Genomic DNA, 14,426 nt, shown 5'->3' with positions numbered 1-14,426 from the left:
ATCTTTTTAAAAAAATTTATTTTCTCTATGCTTCCCCCGCCCCCAGTTGTCTGTTCTCTGTGTCCATTCACTGTGTGTTCTTCTGTGAGCACTTCTATCCTTATCAGCAGCAGCAGGAATCTGTGTCTCTTTTTGGTGCATCATCTTGTTTCAGTTCTCCATGTGTGCAGTGCCATTCCTGGGCAGGCTGCACTTTCTTTCACACTGGACAGTTCTCCTTCTGGGACACACTCCTTGTGAATGGGGCTCCCCTATGCAGGGGAGACCCCTGCATGGCAGGGCACTCCTTCTGTGCATCAGCACTGTGCATGGGCCAGCTCCACATGGGTCAAGGAGGCCCAGGGTTTGAACCACAGACCTCCCATGTGGTAGACAGATGCCCTAACCACTGGGCCAAGTCCGCTTCCCTATAAACTTCAATATTCATGGAAGATGCAAACCAAATTTGCTAAAAGCTTATCTAGATGTATCAAGTGTATGCTAAAAGTTTACCTAGGTTGTAAAAAATATATGTTAATTCAAGCCTATTGAGTACTGAAACAAAAAAAATTTGGACCTTCCTCTGTATTAAAAAAAAAAAAAAAACACTAAAAAATCTTGTTCAGGGCTCAGAGCCTGGCCAGTCATAAATCCTTTTTTCCTTCCCAAAATTATTCCTGAGTCCTGTCCTTTCTATATGGAACCTCTACAACACTCTGGGTGGCAGCTCCAGTGCTCACAAGCTCCTGTAATTGCTCATCTGGTTTATAAGGTAGCTGTGGCCTCTACCACAACACTGCCATGTATAATTCATGCTGGAGGAGGCCTCAGACATGGGCTTTCAGTCCCTGAGTAGGGCTCAGGTGCCAAGAACCTTCAGCCGCAATCTCAGGGCCACCCTGGAAGCCATAGCTCAAGAAATGGGCAAGCCTGCAAGGACTAACTAGCCCTCTTGGTTGTCTCACAGTTATGACTATAGATAACCAGTTAGCTTGAGGTGACCTGCTGGCAGAAGAGGGAGACATCTGTGCTGTTGACAGCACATCCTTCTCCACCTGGGTCAAAATCCCTGGACAAGGTGAGACCAAAAGGGAACTTTCCTAAAAAACAAAACTGAGGTTGGAAGGTGCAGGAGGCCCCTTGGCTCTTGGCTAGGGCACCTAGAATAGTTTCAGAGCATGCCAGTTTAGTTAGGCCAGTATAGGGTTTATTGAGAAATGAAAGTGCTCACCCAGATGCTGATGCAGGCTGCTCCAGGAAGAGGGGCACCTGGGGTCAGGAACTGCCCTTAGTAAAGCCCTTCCCCACTCCTCCCCTGCCCTGCTTTGGGGAGGAGTCCCAGCTGCCTGCTGGCCTCCTTGCTTGCCCCACCCATTAGCCCTTAGGGTACCAGTGGGCAGGCCTTTTGCTTGGGTTTCCAGGGCTTCCCCTTGGCTGCAGGAGAGGTCCACATGGGGCCTCATGGGCAGGGGCTCCACAGGGTCTTTCCACATGTGGCCTCATGGGCAGGGGTTCCATGGGGTCTTTTCTGCTTGGTTCTTAGTAGCAGCCACTCTGCAAGGGCTTCCAGGCAGTGTCACAGTCATGACTGGTCTTTGCTCTTTTCCCTTTACTGACCTGCCTCAAAACTAGAAAGAAATATGTTGCTGGCTTTTGCCTAGGTCCCTGGCTAAACTGCAGGAAATGAATTTCAAAGCATGCCTCATTGATTAGGCCAGTAATTTATTCAGGTAGGGAGGGAGGAGAAATGGGAGGAAATAACAGATGACGGTCCTAGGTGAAGGAGGAAGGGGCTGAAGAGTGATAAAGAGGGCCCATTTACAGACTGCAGTTTCCCTGACAGATTATAAATGCCTCGGGCTACATGTGTATTGGTCCAGGTCAGGGTGAAAAATCCAGAATAGAGCACTAGGACAGGGTGAAAGCAGGAGAGCAGGAGGCATTGGCATTGGCTTTTTAAACCACCAATTACTTCACCCCTTTGTACAGGAAGTGTTCTAGATGTTTGCTGTTTTGATCAATTCTCACACCCGTCAATCCCCTCAGGAAGGCCTAATGATGAAGCCCCTGGATAAGATCTAGGGTTTCTCCTGGCTTGCTGAGGAAGACTCAGTGTTTATGGTAGAATCTCACAGGGGTTTTCTAGCAACCATTGAGGGGATATCAATGCCCATGTGTGTGGGAAGCTGTCTCTGGCACTAGTATTGTATTGGCCATCTTGTTACCGAACGCCATCTTAGATACTAACCCAGTTAGGTTTCTATTCCCCCATCCTCACTGAAGTAAGTTAAGTTTCTATTTATCCTTATGCCACTCCCCCAGGCTCCGATTGGGCACACCCTAAAGTGCGCAAAAGTTTTTCCGTAAACACTGCCAAACAACCATCTGCGCATGCGTGTGGTGCAAAAACTGAAAATCTAGTTACTCAATCACTTACTGACACATGCGTTGTTGTCAGTATGCACTACCTCCTTCCTTCCTGGTTATAAATACCCCTGACTGACCCTCAATAAATAGGACTTGATCAGAAACCTGTCTTGTCTCCATTCTTCATGTCTCTTGTCCCTGTCTTTGCGTCATTTGCTTGTTCTAGATTCCCCCGGTGTTGGCCCGGGCTGCGGGCGGTCCGGGTCACATGTGGACTTTTTGCCAGGTTTCAGTTCCATCTATTGATTCCCTACCTAGCCTGCTTCAAATAGACCAAAATATTAACAGTGGAACATCCAGGAAATCTCAAAACAAGCCAATTGGCTTCATAGCAACCAAGGAACTGGGAAGCAAGGATGGGGGTCCTACCTAATGCCCCTTGGTGTTTGCCCTCATCTCGCCACTGATGATGCTGGTCATCATCCTTCTGTTCAACCTGTTTTTATCCTTCACTGCACAGCACCTCAAGGTCACCAGACTTTTTCTCCTGTCCCATGTAGTTTTAGAGCAGGGATCCTTAACCAGGGATCTGTGAGCTTGAACTGAAATTCAATAAAACTCTTTTGTTGGGATGTGTCAGTGCAAGTGTGATATGTTTATTAAATAATACACAGTGCAGCATGGACTTAGTAAGGGGTCTGAGGTTTTCACCTGACTGGAAAAGGGGTCCATGGAAGAAAAAAGGTTAAGAAGCCCTGCTCTAGAGAATCAGTCTACAAAAAGCCCCAGACTAGTGTTACCTGGTCTTCAGGGACTCAAAGGACTCCCTCAACCAAAAGGAGGGAATGTGAAGTTGGGATGATCAATGATTTTACTATCCACCTTGATTTGCTTGAGCTTCCATTTTATACAGGAAATTATGAAGAAGAAACAAAGGTGAACTGAAGCAGGCTGACAAATCAATGATCCTTTATGATGCTGATAAAAACCCCTGTCCCAGCCTGGGAGAAAGAACTGTAACAAGGAGACCAATGGGAAGTGAATGTGGCTCAAACAGTTGTGTGCCTGCCTACCACATGGGAGGTTTAGGGTTTGGTTCCCATTGCATCCTATAAAAGGTGCTCAAGACAGCAAGCTGGAGCAACAAGATGATGCACTGTAGAGACACAAGGAGGAAAACACAATGAGAGATGCAACAAGTTGGGAGTGTTGGTGGTTTAAGTGATTAGGTGCCTCCCTCCCACATGGACATTCCCAGGATTGGTTGCTGTTGACTACTTAAAGAAAGATGAGCACATAATGAGCAGACACAGAGCAGACAGTGAGCACATATGGGGGCAGGGTGGACAGAAAGAAAGAAAGAAAATAAACCTTTAAAAGAAAAGACTTCAAGCCAACATCATCAAAGTCTGCTGGTCCTCACCAAATAGCCACAATCATGCATCAACATCCTGATTCCTAATAAACAATCAAAGACACCCGCTCAAACAGTGCTATGGCCCCCAAGGTAACCATGCCCCCTTTCTCCCTCCCCTTTCCCTTTGTTTCAAGGAGCCATATAAGCTGCTCCCCAGCTCACCCCTTTGAACAGAGTATTCTGTAGGTGCTGCTCCTGTGTGAATGCAACTTTAGATCAATAAACTTGTCTGTACCACCTTTTTTGTTCTCTTTGCTTTATTTTCAACACAACACATGCATCCTCTGAAACTACTTTGTTAGCTAATCATTCCTCAAGATGTCATTAGAGAGCCATTTCCTGTCACCCTTGATATTTCCATGGCTGGAGCCCAGCAAGGCAAACGCAGAAGGTTGCAGATTGGTCTGTGCCAATTTCTCACTTTCATAAAGGCTCAGTTCCCTCAGCTCTGGGAAAAGGCCAGCAGCTGCTTCCAGGACTGCTGATGCCTGAGCTGCCAGAAGGCTGTGCAGTAGGCATTCAGGATGAGTGCTGATTATATGTGGGTAGATGGGATTCTTTTCCCTACACTCTCCATTGAAAACCTGGAGTTTTTGTGGGATGAATTTGTGGTGAAGGATGAAGATGTCATTACACTTTCTTACCCAAAGTCAAGTAAGGAAGCAGGATCCTAAACTGAGGAAGGCTGGGGGCTGATGTCACCAGTGCCTGGTCTCTTCTCCCCATTGGCTGTTGCTGATCAGAGGGGCATCCTGTTGATGCCAAGGGCAGAGAGGCCCCTGTAATCCAAAGGACCTGACAAATCATACGGGGCCTTGCTGGAGAGAATCCTAAAGTCAATTCTTGTGATCACAAGGGTGTGCTTTGAGGGGGAGAGTTAGTGAAGTATTTCTACCCTGAGATTTCAAGAATGAATGTTAGATTGCTAAATGAAGGGGGGGGGAAGGTGTGTGTAGAAATGCATAGAGAAAAAAGATGCATATTCAAGGAATTGTAAAGCTAGGGACCATTGTCCCATGGAGGATGGGGAGGACAGCAAAATGGTGAGGCTGGATGTGTTCACAGGGATAACCTGCAGCCCTAACCACCTAAGGGATCAGCGGTTTTCAAAAGGCTGCTGGTGCCAAATTTACATTCTTCTACAAACAACCCAAACAAGTAATTTAGAGCCTTTGGGATAAAGTAAAACCTGCACATCTAAGGCGGAAAGTTTCCTGCCCACTAATCCCCACAGGGCTCCCTATGACTAGGTCAGCAGACCCCTTCTCTTCTACTGTCCCCTAGGAGGGTGGGAGCACTCTTTGCAGTGGGGCTGGCCTCCAGAAGCTTCTGGCTGCAGGAGTTTGACCCTTGCAAATAACTGTTGAGCAGTGACCAGGAGTATAACTCTTGTGTTACATTCACCTAATGGTCAATTGTTTTTCTCCATCAACTCTAAAATCATCAGATTCAAACTCACCCCAGCTGTGGATATGGAATATGATAAACTGGTTAAGGAGCAAGTGATGTGTATCTGAGGAGGAGGTAGCAAAGAAGAGGGAGCAGTGGGGGCAGGGGATGCCAAGCAAGGTGTTTCAAGTGTAAAGATTTGACTGAACACTGATGAGGAAGGAAAATGAGGAGCATGAACATAATTGGATTTATGGGCCTGGTCATCAGCAGTGGGAAAAAAATAAAGTGCCTTTAAGATGTGGTGGCAGGGCCAAAAGTCAGGTTGCCATAGACACCACTTTTTTTTCTCTATCTAGGAACCAATTGGTTGTTGGAGATCATCAGCCTGATTCATTCTAGAGGAGACCCCAGCTGGGTCCAGTCTGTGGTCACCTTGATGTGGGCTATGGGTGAGAGGCTCTTTGTCTCTTCAGAGATAACCTAAACTATCTGTGACTTGTGGGTGTGGGATGATAAAAGGCTGCAGTCCTGCCCTTGGTGACCATGGCAAGGACTCCAGTCCCAGGAAACAGTTTAACAATGCAAGGTCTATAAACTTTAAGTATTCAGGGAAAATGCAAACCAAATATGCTAAAAGCTTATCTAGAATGCCTGAGGTCCATGCTAAAAACTTACCTAAAATGTGAAAGATATATATGCTAATTCAAGCCTATTGAGAACTGAAACAGAAGGACCATTTGGCCTTTCCTCTCTGTATAAAAGGGACTCAAAAATCTTGTTCAGGGCTGGGGATTGAAACAGAAATTTTCTGAGTCCAGCAGTCCATCAATAAACCATTTTTCCTTCTCAAAATCATTTCTGAGTCCTGACCTCTCTATACTCAAATAATTGAACCTCTCTCAAATTTCACAACATTTTTGGCGACTCTGAGAGGACAGCAAATGAAGCCCAGAGACAGTAGCACTTTGCTGCTCCTTCCAAATCCCTGAGGAAGCCGGGAGGACTCGGGTGAACCCCAAATTTGGGCACCCCTGGATTAAATTTAATCCAGAAAAGATGTGGGCTCCACCAGAATCTTCCCAATAAAAATCGAGGGCAATGGAAGGTCTGAAGAGAAAGATTGTGGGGACGAAAAAGAACACCGAACATGGAAGAAGGTAAGACTCCCCACGTGAGCACAGTCTGGAAATCCCTAGCTTTAATTGCTAGGAAGGGGAGGCTGATCACCTCCCGAGAGAACCCTAGTAGCCCCAGAAAATTGGGGGGAAGCCATTCTCTCTAGGCCTGGGAAAAGGAGAAAAACTGGGGAAAAGCCCTGGTGTTTTAGGTTTGTCTAACTGCATGTTAAAAGCTGGCACTTGTCTCACATCCACTGAAGGAGTGGAGTCTTGATTTTAGTAGGAAGGACTGTTTATAGGTTTGAGTCCTAATGTCCTGGAGAAAACCTGGGAAAAAGCCCTGGTGTTTCAGGTTTGTCTAACTGCATGTTAGAATCTGGTACTGGTCTTATATCCACTAAAGGAGTGGAGGCTTGATTTTAATAAAAAGGGCTGTTTATAGATTCAAGTCCTAATGTCCTGGAAATCAGTCTAGATTAAAAAAAAAACTTGGTTACAGGAAAATGGATTGGCTTTTCTAGTGGAGCTTGGTCTGGGTGTAAAATTAAACAGTGGTAAAAGTCTAGCTGAAATCTTTTGTTAAGGTACTAAATTGTGAATGAATTCACTTCATACCAAATGTTAAGTGTTCTAAGTTTTGTGATGGCTCTGGGGGCATCCATGCTGAAAATATATATATAGAACTTGTGGTTCAGTTTAGTGGCCTTTGTGCTTCTGTCTGTGTCAGTTCAATGCTAGTGTTGGAGTTGTGTGGTTATGTAAAGAAGAATTCAGATGAGCTGGAGCTCTCCCTTGCCATTGGCAAGGGGGTGAAATGATTATGGGGCAAAACTGAGGAGTCTGGATGTTTGTGGAGTCTAGATGTTTGTGCATGCTCTGCTGTCTTGTCTCTGGTCTGCCCCTTTGCTGGGGCTTGGAGGCCATCTGTGTCTGCGCCATGCACCCAAATTTGTTGGGGATGCCCCAGTCAGGTTGGCTGGGTCCCTGGGAGAGTTGCCAAATTTGAGTAGGTTCTGTCTGCCCATTTTGGCTGAAAGCTGGAAAGGGGGGAGCAGCTTGCCCCTTTCCAGTGAGTCCACACCTTCTATTCATAAGCCACATTCCTGTTTGATTGTTGTGTACCCGACTGCCTGGAAGGGGAGGAAGTGAAGGGGGTGAAAAGCAGAATCAGAATAAATGCAGTAAAGTTCCCTCCATAGGGTGTCAAAGCCAAAATACGTTTTCATTCTGCCCAGTTCTTAGAAGGTATTGTAGTAACTTTAAGTAAGAGAATGTGTTCTGTGAAGGTAAAATTTGTCTTAAAGGTATAAATAATTATAAAAGTTTTACAAAGCATTGTTTAAATTAAGGTATTTAAATGGCTAATTGCAGAAAGTCATTATTAAACAAAAACTGAATTGATAATAATAATAATAAAAAGTAATTTTATAACAAGAAAATTTGTCAGCAGCCAGCCTTCCCTGCCAACATGCTTCCAAAAAAACTCTTTCTGGTATTACATGCTACTAAGTATTTATAGTGAAGAAAAGTTCATTATTTTAACAAGCTTGTTTAATATTATTGGCAATTATATGTTGTAAGAAGTTTGCCTGGTAACTTAGTATGTGGGATATATGGAATGTGTTTTTATTCTTAAGGAAACAGAAGATGATTTTGTCCTAAGATAAAATGATTGATTATTGGAAAGAGTAGAGTGTGGGACAAAACCTGAATGAATACTCAAAGTGTAGAAGGTTTGTGGAAGGAAAATTTTATGATTAAAATTGAGTAAGATCAGTATACAAAGAAAATCTGTTATCAAAATAGCTTCTTGTGCTTTAACCTCATCATTTCCTCAGTGTTTGAAGGAGTCTTACCTCTTTTAAAAGAACATTATGTTCTAGAAATCAATTCCTGAAAAGTAGCTTTTTATTTCAAACTAACTGCAAGAGATTTATTCTTTTAAAAATTAAAGTAATGGTTAAGTTCATTTAATATGTTATAAGTCAAATAAAAGGTGTTTAAAGGTGTTATAAAATTAACAATTAATTAGTAAACTAATAAAATTAATAAAAACTGTAACTGAGTTAAAATCTTTTATAAATGCATTTATATTTATAAACAGTGGAAAGATAATAAATCAAATTATAGCTGAGTGAATTTAGCCTTAAACTATTATTTAAGTGTAAATTCTATACTAACCTTTCCTTTGTTTATGGTTACTTCAAGCCTAACCTCACCCCTTGCCTTTGCCTATGTTTTTTCATAATAGCTTCTGCCCCTACAGGCCAGAGAAGAGCTGGGACATAACTGTCTCCTGTCCTGGTATTAGTAACCCATTCTCTCATGAATTCAGGTGTAAACTAAATAAATTGCTGCCTGATGGAATAAGGTTAAATGACCACTGGAGTTTTATTATCTCCAAAAAAAAAAAAAAAAGGGGGGGGATGAGGGGGAGAAGTCTCCTGCCTTGATGGTCAGTGTTCCTAAGAGTGGCAATTCATGAGAGAAACCAGCCTGTCTCCCTGAGGCTTCAAATAGCCTCAGTAAATATATATAAAATTAATCCTGTTGCTTATCCAAAATTCTGCTAATTTCAAAGTAAAATATAAAGTTCTGAAACAAAATGGTGCTAAGGCATTGAGAACATTTTGGTTACAATCAACACCGAGGGATCACTACCAAGTACCAGCTGATAACATAACTAGAAAATGACAAATTAAAGGTTCAATGCGGACCAGCAGAATATCCCTGTCTACATATAATAACAGGAGTTAAAAATGCTGTTTGACCTAAAGTAAGGGGGAAATGGAAAAGACAAATGAGTTCATATGGCTATGAGTTTCTAAATAAAGAGTCTGGAGGTTGTCAGAAGGATTGCCCTTATGCACACCTGAGCGGAGTCTCAGAGACAGAGAAAGTAGATACAACCCCAGATATTGGTCCTTTTGAGGGCTAAAGAGACCCACAGTTTCTATGGTCATGACAGATGGGGTTCACTGCCATGCCAGTTGGCTCTTCTTTGGTGCTGGTGTTTCTGTGTGATGGAGCTGGACTCAGATGGGATCTCTTTTCACAAGACTTTCATGCTACTTTACTGGAATTGTAGTTGGTGCTGGGGCTTAAGATATATCTAGAGAATTTGAATCTCTAGACTGACAATATGATAGCCACGCCCTGAGCCTCAACAGACTTCAGCTCCTACACACTGATTTATTGGACTTACTCCCCTCAGCTAATATGGAGTTGAAGAATGTCAACCACCACACCATGGAGCCTAGAGTGCCTACAACTGAAAGCAGGGGATTGCATCCAATATCCATGTGGAATCTAAACCCCCTCTTGACATAGATGTGGAATGGACTCAACCAAGCCAAGATCCACAGGAAGGAGGAATACAGTAAGGATCAGAGTGGACTTAATGATATTCTATTCATGAACTATTGTGGTTAATAATTGAGAAAATGTGGCATTGATGTGTAAAAAGTGGCCATGGTGGCTGCTGGGTGTGGGGAATGGGAGGAAGAGAAGAGATGTAGAGGCATTCTTGGGACTTGGAGTTGTCCTGGGTGGTGCCCCAGGGACAATTGCCAGATGTTGTATGTCCTTCCATGGCCCACTGGATGGAATGTGGGAAGGTGCAGGCTATGGTGTGGAACACGGGACATGGGTTGCAGCGATGCCCGGAGATGTACTCACCAGACGCAATGGATGTGATATGATGATGGGGGAGAGTGTACTGTGGTGGGAGTGGTGGGGTGGGGGTGGTGGGGGTGAATGGGGACCTCATATATATATATTTTAATGTAATATCTTTTTAAAAAATGAATAAATTGAGAATTTGGAAAAAAAAATCACTTGACCATAAATTGTTTCCGAACCATAAATTTGGTTCCATTGGTCTATTTTGCCTGTCTTTAGGCTAGTACCATGCTGTTTTTACCACTATAGCTAGGTAATATGATTTAAAGTCTGAAGATGAGGGTTCACTTTTCCTTTTTATGATGTTTCTGGCTATTCAGGACCACTTACCCTTCCAAATAAATTTAACGATTGTGATTTCAAAAAAAAAGAAAGAAAATTCTTGTGTAAAACTGCATGGTCATAATGTGAAACTGCACAGTCATAGTGCAAATTAAGAAAAGTTTCAGGAGTCTTTAAATGTTTTGCAGTCACACTTGTTTTGTAAAAATTAGAAGTTTAAAGTAACTAAAGTTATGTTTTTCTGTCAAACTATACATGTCTGCCTATTTACTCAAATTATTGAGGTTAAATATGCAGTTATATAAGTAATATATATTTCTGGGCCCCAAATTAGGCTAAACAGTATATAAAATAATGCAAATTATAAGTAATATCAATGAATTGTGTTTCTGTGTCTAACTCTTTGCGTCTGCCCATTTGCTCAGTGTATTTCTTCGTACATCAGAATAATATCAAATTAGCAAATGAAAATTCTTAAAAGAGCTCTATTCAAATTGTTAAAAATTAAATATGCAGTTATATATGTAAATATTCTTAAAGCCCAAATTAAACTAAGCAGGATGAAAAAGTCATATAGAAATCTGATTATAGAAACAATAGGGAAAGGGCCTCCTCTTTACAAGAGCTTTAAAGGCAAGACTAGGTGTGGCAGATTAAACCTATCTACTAGGCTAGGGAATTAAGAATCAGTTTGCCCTGTAATTTCCCAGTTTAAGCCTTTTGTCAGCCATAAAATATTAAAAAAAAAAAAACAAAGAGTAGGTTAGTTTTCACATAAAGGAAAAAAAAAGTTGATTGGTGTAATCTGGCAGCCTGCTGCCTCAGTCTCCCTCTCCTGGGTTGGACAGCAGTGGAGGAGACCAGCTTAGGCCAGTCCTATGGGCAGTGAAAGGATGCCCAAGAAGGATCTAGGCCAGTGCCATTTCAGCACTAAATTCTATTCCTTATTTAACAAAGGGGGGCAGGTAAAAACTAAAATGGTTAGAATGTGATAGAGGAAGCAGTTAAATCACAAACGTTTGCACGGGAAAGTTAGGTCTTCTCAGATAAGCTGTAACTTCTGAAGTATCCAATCTATGGAGAAACAGAGGAGGAGCTTGCATGCTAGGCATTAGGGGTATAAATTGTGTCATTTTTCTTTGTTCGGGGTGCCAGCCATATCTGGCCTGCGCCCCTTCTTGCAAGATTGAGAATAAATTCTTTTCTTCTCCACAATCTGGTGAGCCTTATTTTCTTCCAGAAGATTTCTTTCCAACAAAATAAAAGTAATTAGTGGCTCTATTAACAAATTTCAGTAAATAAAGAAAAGTCCATAAAAACTATGGAGAGATCTTTCCTGGATTATGATTAAACAAATTAAGTAATTGTGTAATGTGTTTTAAAACCTGGTAGTCAGTATGCTTTTAAGTTACTCATTTTCATAACTTAACAAGGAAAAGAAGTTTTTAGCTTCCTGTAAGGGAAAAAAGAGAATATTCCTTGCATAAACTATAATGGTTTCAATTTTATTTAACTTGAGTGTAATCTCCCATAGTTAATTTATAAACTAAATTAACATATGTATGATATCTTTAGAGTAATGAAAAATATTTAAGTTCACATTGGTGAAATTAGGCTAAAGGAAAAAGATTGTAGATATGCTCTCTTAAATAAATACAGTAAATTTCTTCGGTTATAATTGTAATTTAATAAGTTTATTTAAACATGAGGTGGCTAGTCAATGTAGTTATAGTCAATTATAAAGGGTTTGTAAAACATCTTCCAAACTGAAAATGTTTAAATAGTTCTAGTTCTAGAAGTCATTGTTAACTAAAAACTTAGATTGGTATTGGTAGCAAAAATAACTTCGTGATAATAAAACCTGTCTGAAGGCCACCACAAAGTACATATTTAAGTAAATGGTAATAAAAAGTTATCTTGATTCTATTGGAAATCTTCTGTTTTCATTTTAACAATGAAAAATAATTTTTTCCTCTATTACTAAAGTACCTACTGTCATCTTCATAGTAAAATTGTGTAAGTAAACAGTCATTTGATATATGTGTTGCATTAAATTGTTTAAAATATATATAAAACAAGGAATAAACTTTAACATTGTCAAACTCTTGTGCATTCAAACCAGGCCTTGAATACATTACAGGTGGCCTCTCCATGTGAGTTATTGGCTAGGCTGGTTACTGACCCCTCAATTAAAAATATTTGCTATATCAGCCTCTGGTTCTGCTCCTGAAGTTGATGGAAACTACGTTGCAGTTTCAAGCTCCTGCAGCAGCCAATAATGAGTTGGTACAGCCAAGTGTACAATGGACATCGCCTCCAGACTGGCACTGTTCCATAGTGCCAGAGAGCACTATGCACCAGGCTAGTAGAATACTGGAAAATCTCTCTAAGATCAAGGATGCTGCAACTTGCTCACTGCGTTGAAGAACATGCTAAGTGGAGCCATGATACCAGGGTACTGTAAGTGAAACTTAAACACAATTGGCATTATGGCCTGCTCTCATGGAGAGATAACATTTAAAGTATTACAAACCTGAAACTTAAAACTATTAATTGCAACTCTAAATCCTTTGCATTAAGTAATAATTCATTAATTAATATTAAGTGCTGTACTCTTATCCTGTGCTAAATGTATGCCTAATAATTATAATGTTATCTTTTCTGTTTTGGATCAAGTGCAAAAGTATATTAGACATGTTAAATTCCTAGTGAATTCATTTTCTAAACAGTTAATAAACATGTCTGTAGAATGGGATGGCAGTCTCAGTCAGGCTCAGTCAACTTGCTATATTCTGGTGAGGCTTGCTTGCTGATGGTGAGTCACCTATTGAACAAGTCAAAATTGCTAGAAATTGTACAGTTAAAACCAAGGTGTAAAAAACTTTTATTCTGTAGTTCTGATCACTCCCACAGCTGAAAACTAAGAGAATTTCCAACTTAGTGTTCTAATCCTGAATGAAGTCAGTTACCCAAGGAGTGCCAGTTCACCAGGAGCATCTGACAGAGCGAATGAGTGCCAATCATCTAACAGCTTGGAATGTGTCTTCAGACAAAGCTAAGTGTCTGTTGCAATTTCTCTCCAAAGATAAATAACTTAAAAAAGAATATATATATATATATATATATATATGCTGTTCCCACCAGCTTTTAAGGAGTGCCATCTTTATAGGCACCTAACCTTGTCTACCTCTGTAATCCAATGTCCTCTTTTAAAAATGGGTATTCCAAATTTTTAATTAAGTTTGTTTCTTTCAGAGTGAACATCTTATTAACCATATGAAAACTTCATCCAACTTGGTACAGAATGCCGGATCCATCTTCCTCCAGTTAAAATAAGAAGTTTACACCTTGTTAGGCAATGACTACAGCCCATGGCCAGCAGGAAGCAGTTACAGAAAAGAGATCATCTCCCTTCAGCATCCCTTTTAGATTAAAGGTATAAACTCTTTAAGCGTAAAACAAAATTAATAGATGGATCTGGAACCTGACTGGAAATCCATGTGAGCACCAGTGGCCCCAGGATGTCTGCAGGGGTGCCCTGCCCCAGGATTCTGCTGTCCAGAATAAAAACTTCTAAACTTCTAAAAACAGTCCTGGATGCTACACTAAAGATTGATAAATAATCAATCAAAACAACAAACAGCCATCCACCTCATAGCTCCAATAATAATTATGCCAAAGCTTAGCAAGTTAAACTTTGGCAAAGGGGGGAAATGATGTGGGCTATGGGTGGGAGGCTCTTTGTCTCTTCAGAGATAACCTAAACTATCTGTGACTTGAGGGTGTGAGATGATAAAAAGGCTGTAGTCTTGCCCTTGGTGACCATGGCAAGGACTCCAGTCCCAGGAAACAGTTTAACAATGCAAGGTCTAAAAAATTTAAGTATTCAGGGGAAATGCAAACCAAATATGCTAAAAGCTTATCTAGAATGTCTGAGGCCCATGCTAAAATCTTACCTAAGATGTGGAAGATATATATGCTAATTCAAGCCTATTGAGAACTGAAACAAAAGGACCATTTGGCCTTTCCTAAACTCTGTATAAAAGGGACTCAAAAATCTTGTTCCTGGCTGGGTATTGAAACAGAAAGCTCCTGAGTCTGGCCGTCCATCAATAAACCATTTTTCCTTCTCAAAATCATTCCTGAATCCTGGCCTTTCTATACTCAAATTATTGAACCTCTCTCAAATT

The 14,426-nt window shown here is 41.1% G+C and overlaps 1 long non-coding RNA gene across 1 annotated transcript; it reads left to right on the top strand.

The window, feature by feature from the left end:
* Positions 1–5,976: 5,976 nt before the first annotated feature.
* On the top strand, positions 5,977–14,375 carry LOC139436891 (uncharacterized). Its single transcript, XR_011646411.1, has 2 exons — positions 5,977–6,312; positions 9,488–14,375. It is a non-coding gene; the product is annotated as an uncharacterized lncRNA (long non-coding RNA).
* The last annotated feature ends 51 nt before the right edge of the window (positions 14,376–14,426 follow it).

The sequence above is a fragment of the Dasypus novemcinctus genome, chromosome 18 (assembly GCF_030445035.2).
Source record: "Dasypus novemcinctus isolate mDasNov1 chromosome 18, mDasNov1.1.hap2, whole genome shotgun sequence".
NCBI lineage: Eukaryota > Metazoa > Chordata > Mammalia > Cingulata > Dasypodidae > Dasypus > Dasypus novemcinctus.
Note: the sequence above shows the minus strand (reverse complement) of the source record. Positions and strands in the feature narration are given on the sequence as shown.